Below are 13,280 nucleotides of genomic sequence, written 5' to 3' on the forward strand. Positions count from 1 at the left end.
ATAGATGTATTATGGCTCCATAAAAACCTCCAAATTGCATGGTAACGTAATATGGAATATATAGCAGTCTCTGGAGCTATACTGGGGCCCATAGAGAGTTAGAACTTAGAACTGAGTGAACGAAGAGAGACGGTGGTAACCCAAACTCTCTATGTTGGAAAAGCTAAATGATTAGTTATGATTAAAAGGGATTTATTTATGATATACCCAAAATTCCATCAATAACTGGTCAGTAGGCATCAAACCACTGTGAAGCCTGTGGGTGACATATTATCAATATACCCTTTAGAGAATTAAGACTTTTCTAGTTCCCCAGCCACTGTGTTCTAACAAATCTTGGAAGGTCTTAAAGGGATATTCCCATCTGGGACATTGAGGGCATATCACTAGAATAATAGTAAGATAGGTGCGGGACCTACTCCTTTCTCCAGAATGGGATCGGTGAAAGTTCAGGTAGAGCATCTGAGCATGTGCGACCACCATCTGTACTCCAGTATGGTAGCTCCAAAAATAACCCAGCACTGGCTCAGCTTTTTCTGGCCATCTCATAGCAGTGAATGGGGAGGTGGCTGTGCAAGCGTGGTGTGCTCTCCTTCCCTTTGGGGATCCCTTTCTAGAGATAGGAGCAGGTTCCAGAGGTGGGACCCACACCTGTCTTAGTTATATGCCCTCAATGTCCCAGATGGTTATACCCCTTTAAGTATATACTCAGAGGGAACTCCTTATGACAACTAACCTATTGGTCCCCCGTTCTCCACTTAAGTGTGAGTCCCAGAGGTAGAACCTACATCTATAAGACATTTATGGCATGTCCTGTGGATATGTCATAAATGTCCATGGTGGGAATACATATTTATTTTACATTGCACATTATATGCTTCCACAGCTTTGTACACAGAGTAATCACATCAGTCACTCACTCGGACTCACATATATTTTTAATGACACCATTAAACTTATAAGGATGTGAGAAAACAGGAGTACTTGAAAGAAAACCTACAATTGGAGATGAGCGAAGTTTTGAAAATTTAGATTTGGCAACTTTGCCGAAGTTAGATAAGAAATGTCATTAGTTCCAAATTAATTTGTCACAAATTGCTATAAATAAATTATACCCAGGCCTTAATATATGGCTGCATTGAGCAGCTGTGCTGTGGGCGGGTTAAGGCTATGCTGCGGGGAAGAACTGCGCAGCAAATTAGCCCACAGCTGCCTTTAATGTGACAATGAAGACCTCACTGTATAGTCCTTCTTCATTGTTAATGGCCGCGCTGCACCTTTAAACAGGGGCTGTTGCTTGGTATGGGTTTTGGCTGGCTAGGTTGAGGGACAATATACAAATTATTGCTGTTCTGACCTGCAATCTTCTGCAGGGTATTTGACAATATTATTACCAGTACAGGACCGCCGCACGCAGGATTACGTCCTGGCGGCGGCCCTGTTATTCCTCCTGGACGCATCGGGGCGTCCTCTCGCGAGACGCGAGATTTCCTGTGAACGCGTGCACACAGGAGCGCGCGTTCACAGGATCGGCAGGTAAACGAGTGCATCTACAGCCTGCCAGCGGCGATCGTTCGCTGGCAGGCTGTAGATGCGATTTTTTTTCAACCCCATAAAGGTATATTAGACGCTGTTTTGATAACAGCGTCTAATATACCTGCTACCTGGTCCTCTGGTGGTCCCTTTTGCTTGGATCGACCACCAGAGGACACAGGCAGCTCTGTAAGTAGCACCAAACACCACTACACTACACCCCCCCCCCTGTCACTTATTAACCCCTTATTAACCTCCTTAGGACCGCCGCACGCACGGATGTGTCTTTGCGGCGGCCCTGTAATTCCTCCTGGAAGCGCCCGCGCGTCATCTCGCGAGGCGCAAGATTTCGATCAGAGCCGGCCCGCGCATGCGCATGCGCGGGCCGGCAAAAGTTAAAGAACAATTTCGTCATCAGCCTGCCAGCCAATGATCGTCGCTGGCAGGCTGATGATTTTCAAAAAATCGAATCAGAAGCCATCTAACACATTATATTTATTAATATGTGTTAAATGGCTGCTGTGCTCCTCTGCTGGTTCTTTTCGTTGGTTGGTTCCAGCAGAGGAGCACAGTTCACAGTGAGTACACACCAACAGTACACTTAGCCCCAGATCACCCCCCATCACCCCAATTAACCCCTTGACCCCCTTGATTAACCCCTAGTGAAAGGGAAGAAAGTGATCAGTGTAAACTGTCCCTTTTTTTTCCCACTGGTATTGACTGATAGTTTTAGAATAGTTTAGGCCCCTTAGATAGGTAGTTTAGCGATCAGTTAGCGCCCAGCCCACCGCACCGCAGTCACTTATTTGCTGATTAGCGTATCGCTAATCAGCATTTGTACGGTTATAGTATCTGTAAGTGATCAGAACTGATCACAGTCAGATCTATAATAGTATTAGTGTCACCTTAGCTCGCCCTCCACCCAAAACGCAGTGTTTGCCCGATCAGGCCTGATCGGTCGCCCACACGTGCGTTCACCCACGCCTGCCCCGCCGCAGTGACAAAAAATATATATTTTTTGATCACTGCGCAATCACTTTACAAGCGCTGCGGCGATAAAAAAAATCAGTTTTGATATTTTTTATCAATTGCAGCGTCCTCCGGTACTTCGCTAGCCTCCCATTTGTAAGACAGGCTTGCTTTTTTTCTTGGGTAGTCTCAGGGAATACCCCCTAAATTCAGTAGTCCAAATGGCAAATAAGGGGTATCCTTCTGAAGAGGCCTACAGGCTTCTGACCCAGTCGGATGAGGAATGGGAACCCTCATCTGACGAATCCAGCTGGTCAGAATATGAACCTGTAGAAAGCAGTGGCAGTCTGACCCAAAGTTCGGACGAGGAGGTTGAGGTCCCTGATACCACCAGGCGTACCCGGCCCCGTGTTGCTAGACCGCAGGTTGTGCAGGATCCGCTTCAAGGGCAGCAGAGTGGGGCTGGCGCTGTCGGATTACGTGGTGAGGCATAAACCAGCAGCGCAGCCCATCCTGGACCTAGTACCAGCACTGCCGTAGAACATGGTGAAGTGGCGAGCACCAGAAGGGCAGTTGAAGCTGGTACGGTGGCACGTGCAGTAGTTCCCCCGTCGCAGCCACCGCACAGACAGGCCCGTAGAGCCCCTAGAGTCCCTGAGGTGTTGGCAAACCCTGATTGGCAGCCCCCAACTTCAGCCGCACCAGTAGTTCCCCCTTTCACCGCCCAGTCTGGAGTTCGGGTTGAGACAGCTCAGATCGGTTCGGCACTGTTTTTTTTTTAGCTGTTCTTGACTGCGGACCTCTTGGACTTAGTTGTGGCAGAAACAAATCGATATGCCACTCAATTTATAGCCGCCAACCCGGGAAGCTTTTATGCCCAGTCTTTCCGGTGGAAACCCATCCAAGTTTCCGAAAATTAAAACTTTTCTGGGCCTTCTCCTCAACATGGGCCTAAAAAAAAAGCATGAATTGCGGTCATATTGGTCCACGAACCCAATTCATCACATGCCCATGTTCTCTGCAGCCATGTCCAGGACACGATTTGAGACCATCCTGCGTTTCCTGCACTTTAGCGACAACACCTCCCGTCCCAGAGGCCACCCAGCTTTTGATCGGCTCCACAAAATTCGGCCCCTCATAGACCACTTTAACACCAAATTTGCAGATTTGTATACCCCTGAGCAAAACATCTGCATAGATGAGTCCCTTATACATTGGCTTCAAACAATACATCCCAAGCAAGCGCGCCCGGTATTGGGTCAAATTGTATAAGCTCTGTGAAAGGGCCACAGGCTATACCCACAAATTTCGGATCTATGAGGGTAAAGATCAGACCCTGGAGCCGGTCGGTTGCCCTGACTACCTGGGGAGCAGTGGGAAGACAGTCTGGGACTTGGTGTCACCCTTATTTGGCATGGGGTACCATCTTTATGTGGACAATTTCTACACAAGTGTGCCCCTCTTCAGGCATTTGTTCCTAGAACAGATTGGCTGCTGTGGCACCACGCGACCTAGTCGCTGGGGCTTCCCCCAACGGCTCGTTACCACCCGTCTTGCAAGGGGGGAGAGGGCTGCCTTGTGTAACGAAGAACTGCTCACGGTGAAATGGAGAGACAAGAGTGACGTTTACATGCTCTCCTCCATTCACGCAGACACAACAATCCAAATTGAACGAGCAACCAGTGTCATTGAAAAGCCCCTCTGTGTCCACGACTATAATTCGCTCATGGGAGGGGTGGACTTCAATGACCAGATGTTGCCTCCCTATTTACTTTCCTGCAGAACCAGACGCTGGTATAAGAAGGTGTCTGTATATTTAATTCAATTGGCTGTATATAATAGTTTTGTTCTCTACAGTTAGGCTGGGAGAACAAGATCCTTCCTCAAATTTCAGGAAAAGATCATCGAGAACCTCCTGTATCCAGGAGGTTCCGTGGCCCCAACCACCAGTGTAGTGAGCCGTCTACACGAGCGACATTTCCCCAGTGTCGTTGCCCGTACCTCAAACCAACCGCCACCCCGAAAAATATGTCGTGTCTGTAGCAGGAGTGGAATAAGGCGTGACACCCGCTATTTCTGTCCTGACTGCCATGACCACCCTGCCCTATGCTTAGGGGAGTGTTTCCGGAAGTACCACACACAGGTACACTTAGCATAGGGATTGCATCTCACAGGACAGGCACACAGGGCTATTAGGGCCCATTCACACAGAGCTGCTGCAAACCTCTCCTTTCACCTGGGACAAAGTGCATAATGTAGTTCGCCACATCTCTGGGCGATTTGCGCTTTGCTCATTGTCCCATGGGGAAGGAGAGGTTTGTCCTATAAAGGTAGAAAAAAAAAATAATCACCGGTAAGCAAAAAAGTTAATGTTCTGTTTCAAAAGTTCATAAAAGTTAATGTTCTGTTCAAATGTTATTATAAAGTTCATGTTAATAAATTTATGCGTTGCGGCCTGGTTTTTAAATTTTTTAAAAAAATTTTTTACCTTCTAGGTGGACCAACCGATCGACCAGCTGCAGCACTGATGTGCATTCTGACAGAAGCATTGCGCTGCTGTCAGATTACACAAAAGTCGGTGTATGCGGCGCTGCAAGACGAGATTTCTCCTCTGCAGTAAAAAAGACTTATGAGCTGAGGGGGCGGCGGTGTTCATATGCTTTGGCAAACACTTTGTATATAAAAAACAAACAAACAAAAAAACCGCCAATGATTTATTCATCCACATCGATTGATGTGAATGGAGAAATCGGGTTTGCCAGGGCATATGAGCTAAGTGGGTATGGATGTTGGGCGGAGCTCCTATGTCCTGGCAGACGCCTTTCCCCTCCTTTTTTTTTTTTTGGGCAGAGATTTTTTTATCCACATTGATCGATGCGAATGAAGAAATCTGTGCCGTTCATTTTTTCTTTCAGCCCAGAGGCTGAACGGAAAAAAATAATCTCATTACCTGTATGCTCAATATAAGGAGAATGGCAGAAACTCCTAATGCTGGCCATACATGTAATGATTGCGGAGACCCTCAAATGCCAGGGCAGTACAAACACCCCACAAATGACACCATTTTGGAAAGAAGACACCCTAAGGTCTTCGCTGATGGGCATAGTGAGTTCATAGAAGTTTTTATTTTTTGTCACAAGTTAGCGGAAAATGATGTTTGTTTTTTTTTTATATTTTTTTTTTCTTACAAAGTCTCATATTCCACTAACTTGTGCCAAAAAAAAAATAAACTTCTATAAACTCGCTATTGTCACGGCTGAGGATGGGGGAAACCCTCAGCCGTGCGATGCCAGAAGCTGTAGTGGCTACTCTGCCATGAGAACAGGATAGGGAGCAGGTCACCTCCTCACGCATCCCTAACCTGACCCTAACTCCTAACCTGCATGGGCCGACCTTGATGGTAGGAGGACCCATGCGCAGGAACCTCGGAGCCCTGACTTACCCTCCGCAGGTCCCTGAGCTAGGAGCTGTGTAAGACTACCTACTCCTCCTAGGCATGGAGGAGCAGGAGTCTCAATGGCCAAGCTGTTGGGAAAAGGGGAACATTAACAGCCTTACGGGAATGGCAGGCGAACACCAAGTTCCAGCAACCTGCCACAGCCTTGCTGACTGGATCCCTGAGCAGACAGGAATCCAGAACCGTAAGCTGCACCAAAACATAGAAAGGTCCCAACAGAACAACATACAACATCACACACATAAAGACATCAGCATAACGACAATTATTTTTATGACCACAGGGGTGGCTCTCACTGGCAAGGAAGATGGAGGTCACAGAAGGCTGCTCCAGCAAGCATGGCTGAATCAACCCACTGAGCCATGCCAAACACTCAGGCTATATAGGCCAAGAAGCCACACCCCACAGTCGGACACACCCAGTGACATCACACACACACTGGGAAGGGAGTTAACCCTTCCAGCACCACAGAAGGGAAACTCACAACTAAAAGGGGAAGTGTCCAAACAAATCACACTGTGGCTGTTACCGCAGGCAACGACATGGGTGGCAGCCGTCCTGGGAGACAGCCCGAAGGCCGGGACACTGCCACCACATGTACAACATACCAAATGTTGCCACGGGCAGCCACAGTGAAAGGAAAGTGTCAAAGTACACACCAGACAACACAAAGTGCACACCAGACATACAAACGTGCATCCAAACTCGCACACAACTCCAAGGGAACCGCACACATAGCTGTTGTCCGCGGCAACCGCACTTGAGGAAAACAACATCATGCCTCAAGCTGCGGTTGAAACAACTACCCAAACCGCGGGCAACTGTATGCGGCTCCCAAGGAGTCACGACCATAACCGTGGCCGTGACAGCTATGCCCCTCACGGAATACCTTGGGGTGTCTTCTTTCCAAAATGGGGTCACATGTGGGGTATTTATACTGCCCTGGCATTTTAAGGGCCCTAAAGCGTGAGAAGAAGTCTGGAATCCAAATGTCTAATAATGCCCTCCTAAAAGGAAATTGGGCCCCTTTGCGCATCTTGGCTGCAAAAAAATGTCACACACGTGGTATCGCCGTACTCAAGAGAAGTAGGGCAATGTGTTTTGGGGTGTTTTTTTTTTACATATAACCATGCTGGATGAGAGAAATATCTCTCTATAATGACAACTTTGTATAAAAAAATGGGAAAAGTTGACTTTTAGAGAGATATTTCTCTCACCCAGCATGGGTATATGTAAAAATATACCCCAAAACACATTGCGATACCACATGTGTGACACCTTTTTGCAGCCAAGATGCGCAAAGGGGCCCAATTTCCAATGAGTACTTTCAGGATTTCACAGGGCATTTTTACGAATTTGGATTCCAAACTACTTCTCGCGCTTTAGGGTCCCTAAAATGCCAGGGCAGTAAAACTACCCCACATGTGACCCCATTTTGGAAAGAAGACACCCCAAGGTATTCCGTGAGGGGTATGGTTAGTTCATGTAAAATTTTATTTTTTGTCACAAGTTAGTGGAATATGAGACTTTGTAAAAAAAAAAAAAAAAAATATCATTTTCCGCTAACTTGTGACAAAAAATAAAAACTTCCATGAACTCACTATGCTCATCAGCGAAGACCTTAGGGTGTCTACTTTCCGAAATGGGGTCATTTGTGGGGTGTTTCTACTGTCTGGGCATTGTAGAACCTCAGGAAACATGACAGGTGCTCAGAAAGTCAGAGCTGCTTCAAAATGCGGAAATTCACATTTTTGCACCATAGTTTGTAAACGCTATAACTTTTACCCAAACCAATAAAAATACACTTATTGAATTTTTTTTTTTATCAAGGACATGTAGAAATATAAATTTAGAGAAAAATGTATATAGAAATGTAGTTTTAATTGAAACATTTTACAACCGAAAGTGAAAAATGATGTTTTTTTGCAAAAATTTCGGTCAATTTCGATTAATTTAAAAAAAGTAAAAATGTCAGCAGCAATGAAATACCACCAAATGAAAGCTCTATTAGTGAGAAGAAAAGGAGGTAAAATTCATTGGGGTGGTAAGTTGTATGACAGAGCAATAAACCGTGAAAGTAGTGTAGTGCAGAATTGTAAAAAGTGGTCTGGTCATTAAGGGGGTTTGAGCTAGGGGGGGCTGAGCTGGTTAATCAGCTCTGGGACTCCAACCCCAGCACTCTCCTGCCTTTTAGGTGGAGCGCTTCTTCTGCCATCTGCTTTTCCTCCTTTTCCACATCATCCAATATGGAGGAGAATATGTCATCAGGAACATCCAGTTCCTCTTCTCTCTGCATCTTGCTGACTTTTCTAGGACATGGAGACCAAGAAAAATGGTTTGGAAGAAGTAGCAGCAAAAGATAAGGATGGTCATCATTAAGACCTCCCCCCCCCCCCCAGGGGTGCAGACTGGATGGCATTGGTTGACACACTAGCTCAGAATCTGAGCAGGCACCGTAGCCGCCTGTGATAGGTGATATCCCAAACATTTAAGTCCTTAGATGCTGTGGTCACAATTGAGAATCTGTGAAGCTTTTCCCGGGAAGTGAAGGGCTACCAGGGCCAAATGGCTCCCCCGCACTGAGATCAGGGAAACTGTTTATTCGCTGTGGTAGCCTTGAGCCTGCTAGAGTCTCCGAGGCCTGCGACAGTGATGTTCTTATGGAGCCCTGTCTGTGGCAGGGCTCCATAGGAACACACTGAATCTCCCATAGGCTACAATGATACTTCACTGCAGTCTATGGGACAAGTTATCTAAGGCCTCTTGCCCACGAACGTAAGAGCTCCGTGCCCGTGTTGCGGACCGCAAATTGCAAGCCCATTCACTTGAATGGGGTCCACAATCCGTCTGTTTCGCAAAAAGACAGAACAAGTTCTATCTTTTGTGGAACGGAACACCACAGAAGCACTCTGTTGTGCTTCTATGGGGTTCCGTTCCGTGCTTCCATTCCGCACCGTATCTCTGGATTTGTGGACCCAGGATTTGCGGACCCATTCAAGTGAATGGGTTCGCATCTGTGATGTGGAAAGCACACGGCTGGTTACCCGTGTATTGCGGAACCGCCATATGCGGCCTGCAGCACAGGCACAGAGCCCTTACGTTCGTGGGCAAGATGGCCACTTTCTACCATGAACAGTGCCATTCAGCTCAATAGACATATTTATAAATATATATATAATATATTTGTATACCTGCTCTGCCTAAATATTTTTTCAATCAAAAAAATAATTAAAGAAAAGCAAATGCATTAATTTTTGTTTATGTCCTAAAGTCCTCAGATCACAATGTTACAATAGCAATGATAGCTCAGTTTTATTATTGAATATATTTTCTCTTCCAGGGGTAATCGGACCTTGTTTTGTGTAACATCGCATGTAGAGAACAGGTTTTTCTGAGATAAGAGTACAGGCAGGAATGTAAAGCAATACCAGCAAAAGTACATGAAGAAGCCAAGGTTTCTTTTAGGTCAGACCTGGAGATTAGTCAGACGGCAGTAAGAAAATTCCACAAAGAACGTAATCAAACTGTGTTCGGGAGGGAATGTAGGAGAAAAAGAAGCAAGAGAGGATAATAAAAATGCTTTCATATATGTATGAAGATAATCAGCAAACGAGGGATTAGCCATTTTTATTAAAATCCATGGGTGATGACACCAGTCCTCACTGAAAAATAGCTGAAGGGTTTTGTAATGTTATTAAGAAAATGAATAGAAAATAATCTATGCAAGAATAAAAGTAACATTAATTTATTGTGTCAATTTTAAAAGTAATCTCCAATCCACAGTAATCCTCTGATTGGTGGGAGCCCAACTGCTGGGAGACCCTCTGATCCCAAGAAAAGAAGCTAAGGCTTGTATAATAGTCAGGCCTGTGATCAAGACTAGCCAGCCTGCTACCTGTAACATAGCTGCCAACTGTCCCGAATTTGCCGGGACTGTCCCTGATTTTCATAGACAGTCCCGGCAAATTTGAGCTGTCCCAGGTAAAAAATGGGGCTTATGAAAACCCCACCCACAATTATTTTTTTTTTTATTTGGGGGGGGGGAGAGAGCTGGGCGGATCTCGGGCATTCCCAGGGACCCCGATTTTACCAACTGAAATTTTGGTAAGTATGCTGTAAGCAACTGTTTGTGACAGACTGTGTTCAATAGTGTGTGTGTGTGTTGCAGTGAAGGACATGCCATGCTCATTGGGACTGTGCAGCTGTGGTGTTAAACGGGTTTTCTGAGAATTTGATACCGATGACCTATCCGCAGGATAGGTCATCAGTATCTGATCGGTGGGGGTCCGACCCCCAACGATCAGCTGTTTGAGAAGGCACTGGTACTCCTGTGAGCACCACGGTCTTCTCGCCGCTCACCAAGCACAGCGTCGTACATTGTATAGCAGCTGTACTTGGTATCGCTCTCAGCCCCATTCACTTAAACAGCTGATCGGCGGGGGTCCTGGGTGTCGGACCCCACCAATCAGATACTGATAACCTATACTGAGGATAATCTCAGAACTCCTTTAACTTCAGACTTGAATGGGTCCATGATCCGCAAGATTCAGTTTGCACTGCAAAGATATAGAACATATTCTATTTTTTTGCGGTGCGGAAGCATGGACTGAAATTCCACAAAGCGCTCCATAGTGCTTCCCTAGGCTTTTGCTCCGTGTCTCCGCTCCGCACCACTCTGTATCTTAAGGTTTGCAGATCCATACAATATAGACCGCAATATGGGCACAGGCCACACACGTTCCTGTGCATGAGCCCCTAAAGAGGAGCTGTTAACTCTCCTGACATGTCTTTTTTAGTAACTACTTGCATTCCCAGTGTAATAACAATTCTGGATCTTCTATTGTTGGAACTCTATGTTGTACCATTCCTTTGTTATTTCTGCTAGAAGTTCATAAATTAATTGCCAGCAGCTTGTAGTCAAGGTACAGATGGGTGTTTCCAGTTGGGGGGGGGGGGGTGTTCCTGCACAGTCTGACACCAGTAGCACCAGTCAGACACACCCACTACTGGTAACACCCAGCAGTACCTTTACTGCAGACTGCTGGAAATTTATTTGTAAACTTCTAGCAGGAATAATACAAGAATGGCACAACATAGAGTCATACTAATAGGTCCAGAATAGATATTACACAGGGATTATAAGTAGTTACTAAAACTGACATGTCAGGAGAGGTGACAGGTCCTCTTTAAAGGTGTTGTCTCACATCAGCAAATGACATTTATCATGTAGAGAAGGTTAATACAAGGCATTTACTAATGTATTGTGATTGTCCATATTGTCTCCTTTGCTGTCTGGATTAATTTTTCCATCACATTACATACTGCTTGTTTCCATGGTTAAGACCACCCTGTAATCCAGCAGTAGTGATCGTACTAGGACAATATAGGAACAAGCACATTCCTGTTTGGTGGCGGCACTGTGGGAGTGTGCACAGTCCAGCACTTTTTCCTGTAGTGTGGAAGCACTGCCTCCACTGCCGGATCGCAGGGTGGTCACAAACCCTGGATACAAGCAATGAATAATGTGATGGAAAAATGAATCTAGCTAGCAAAGGAAGCAATATGGACAATCACAATACATTAGTAAGTGCATTGTATTAACTTTGTCTGCATGATTTGCTGAAGTGAGACAACCCCTATAATATAAGTATATTTACTTGTAGACACCATAACAAACTCAGCTATTCTACATTTGTATTTATTTTTAGCATTTTTTTCAGTAGGTAAATGCTTGTATCAGGTTCACCCAAATTAAATATTGTAATTATTAATCAAATAATGAGGATCACATTCCAAGCAGAAATGTTGGGTTCCCTATCTCAGCAACTAATCCTGGGTCCATACAGGGTGTTTTTTTTTCTAGCTTTGATAATAAATTGGAGGTTATCCCTCCCTTAACTCCTTAAGGATTGGGCTCATTTTCACCTTAAGGACCAGGCCATTTTTTGCAAATCTGACCAGTGTCACTTTTCGTGGTGATAACTTTAAAACACTTTGACTTATCCAGGCCATTCTGCGATTTTTTTTCCGTCACATGTTGTACTTCATGACACTGGTAAAATGGAGTAAAAAAAAATATTTTTATTTATAAAAAAATGCCAAATTTGCCCAACATTTTTAAAAATCCCCAAATTTCCAAGTTTCAATTTCTCTACTTCTATAATACATAGTAATACCTACAAAAAATAGTTACTTTACATTCCCCATATGTCTACTTCATGTTTGGATTATTTTGGGAATGACATTTTATATTTTGGGTATGTTACAAGGGTTAGAAGTTTAGAGGCAAATGTTGAAATTTTACAGAAATTTCCAAAAACCCACTTTTCAAGGACCAGTTCAGGTCTGAAGTCACTTTGTGAGGCTTACATAATATAAACCACCCAAAAATGACTGCATTCTAGAAAATACACCCCTCAAGGTATTCAAAACCTAATATGTATACTTTTTATTTATTTATGTAAGTTTTACACAATGATTTCATTTTTGAAACAAAAAAATCATGTTTTAGTGTTTCCATAGTCTGAGAGCCATAGTTTTTTCAGTTTTTTGGCAATTATCTTGGGTAGGGTATGATTTTTGTGGAATGAGATGATGGTTTTTTCAAAAAGTTTTTCCCTTTATTTTTTGTCCCACTTTGGGGGTCTAATCCTTTACAATGCATTCCAATACTTCTTTATTGGAATGCATTGGCTGTATGAGTAATACAGTGAGTATTACTCATACAGCTTACAGCCTGTGAGATCCAGGGGGCTGGATCTCACAAGTTCATCACAGGAAAGCAGCGCCGATGCCTCAGGAAGGCATTGCGCTGCCTCCATGCCATCAGGTCCCCCCTATAGCCCCACGGGGACCCGATGGCACCGCCGTCTGCCGCACCATGTAAAAGCTACAAACTGCAGGTCTGAATTGAACTGTGGTTTGCGGCGATCGCCGACACGGGCGGGTCACGGGACCCCCCGCGCATTGACCCAAGGTGCCTCCTCAATGATTTCAGATGATCTGAAATAGACATGACGTACCGGTACGTCATGTGTCCTTAAGTACCGGGACAACATGCCGTATCAGTACGTCATGTGTCCGGAAGAGGTTAATTTTGACCCCATAGAGAGAGAATTCCTCAGTGAATAAAGAAAAGGAATTACTTTTCAATAATTAACCAGTGAGCTAAATATTCCCTGTCCCACTTGCCCCATATCAATAGCACTATACAGTAGGTATAAGTCAGATAGGGATTAAGTCCTCCCTTTTTGTTTGAAGCAAATATGACCTTAGACATCATTGCCCACTGATAAGAAGAACAACACGAACTCCAGTAATC

This window comes from Bufo gargarizans, chromosome 5 (genome assembly GCF_014858855.1).
Source record: "Bufo gargarizans isolate SCDJY-AF-19 chromosome 5, ASM1485885v1, whole genome shotgun sequence".
Lineage (NCBI taxonomy): Eukaryota > Metazoa > Chordata > Amphibia > Anura > Bufonidae > Bufo > Bufo gargarizans.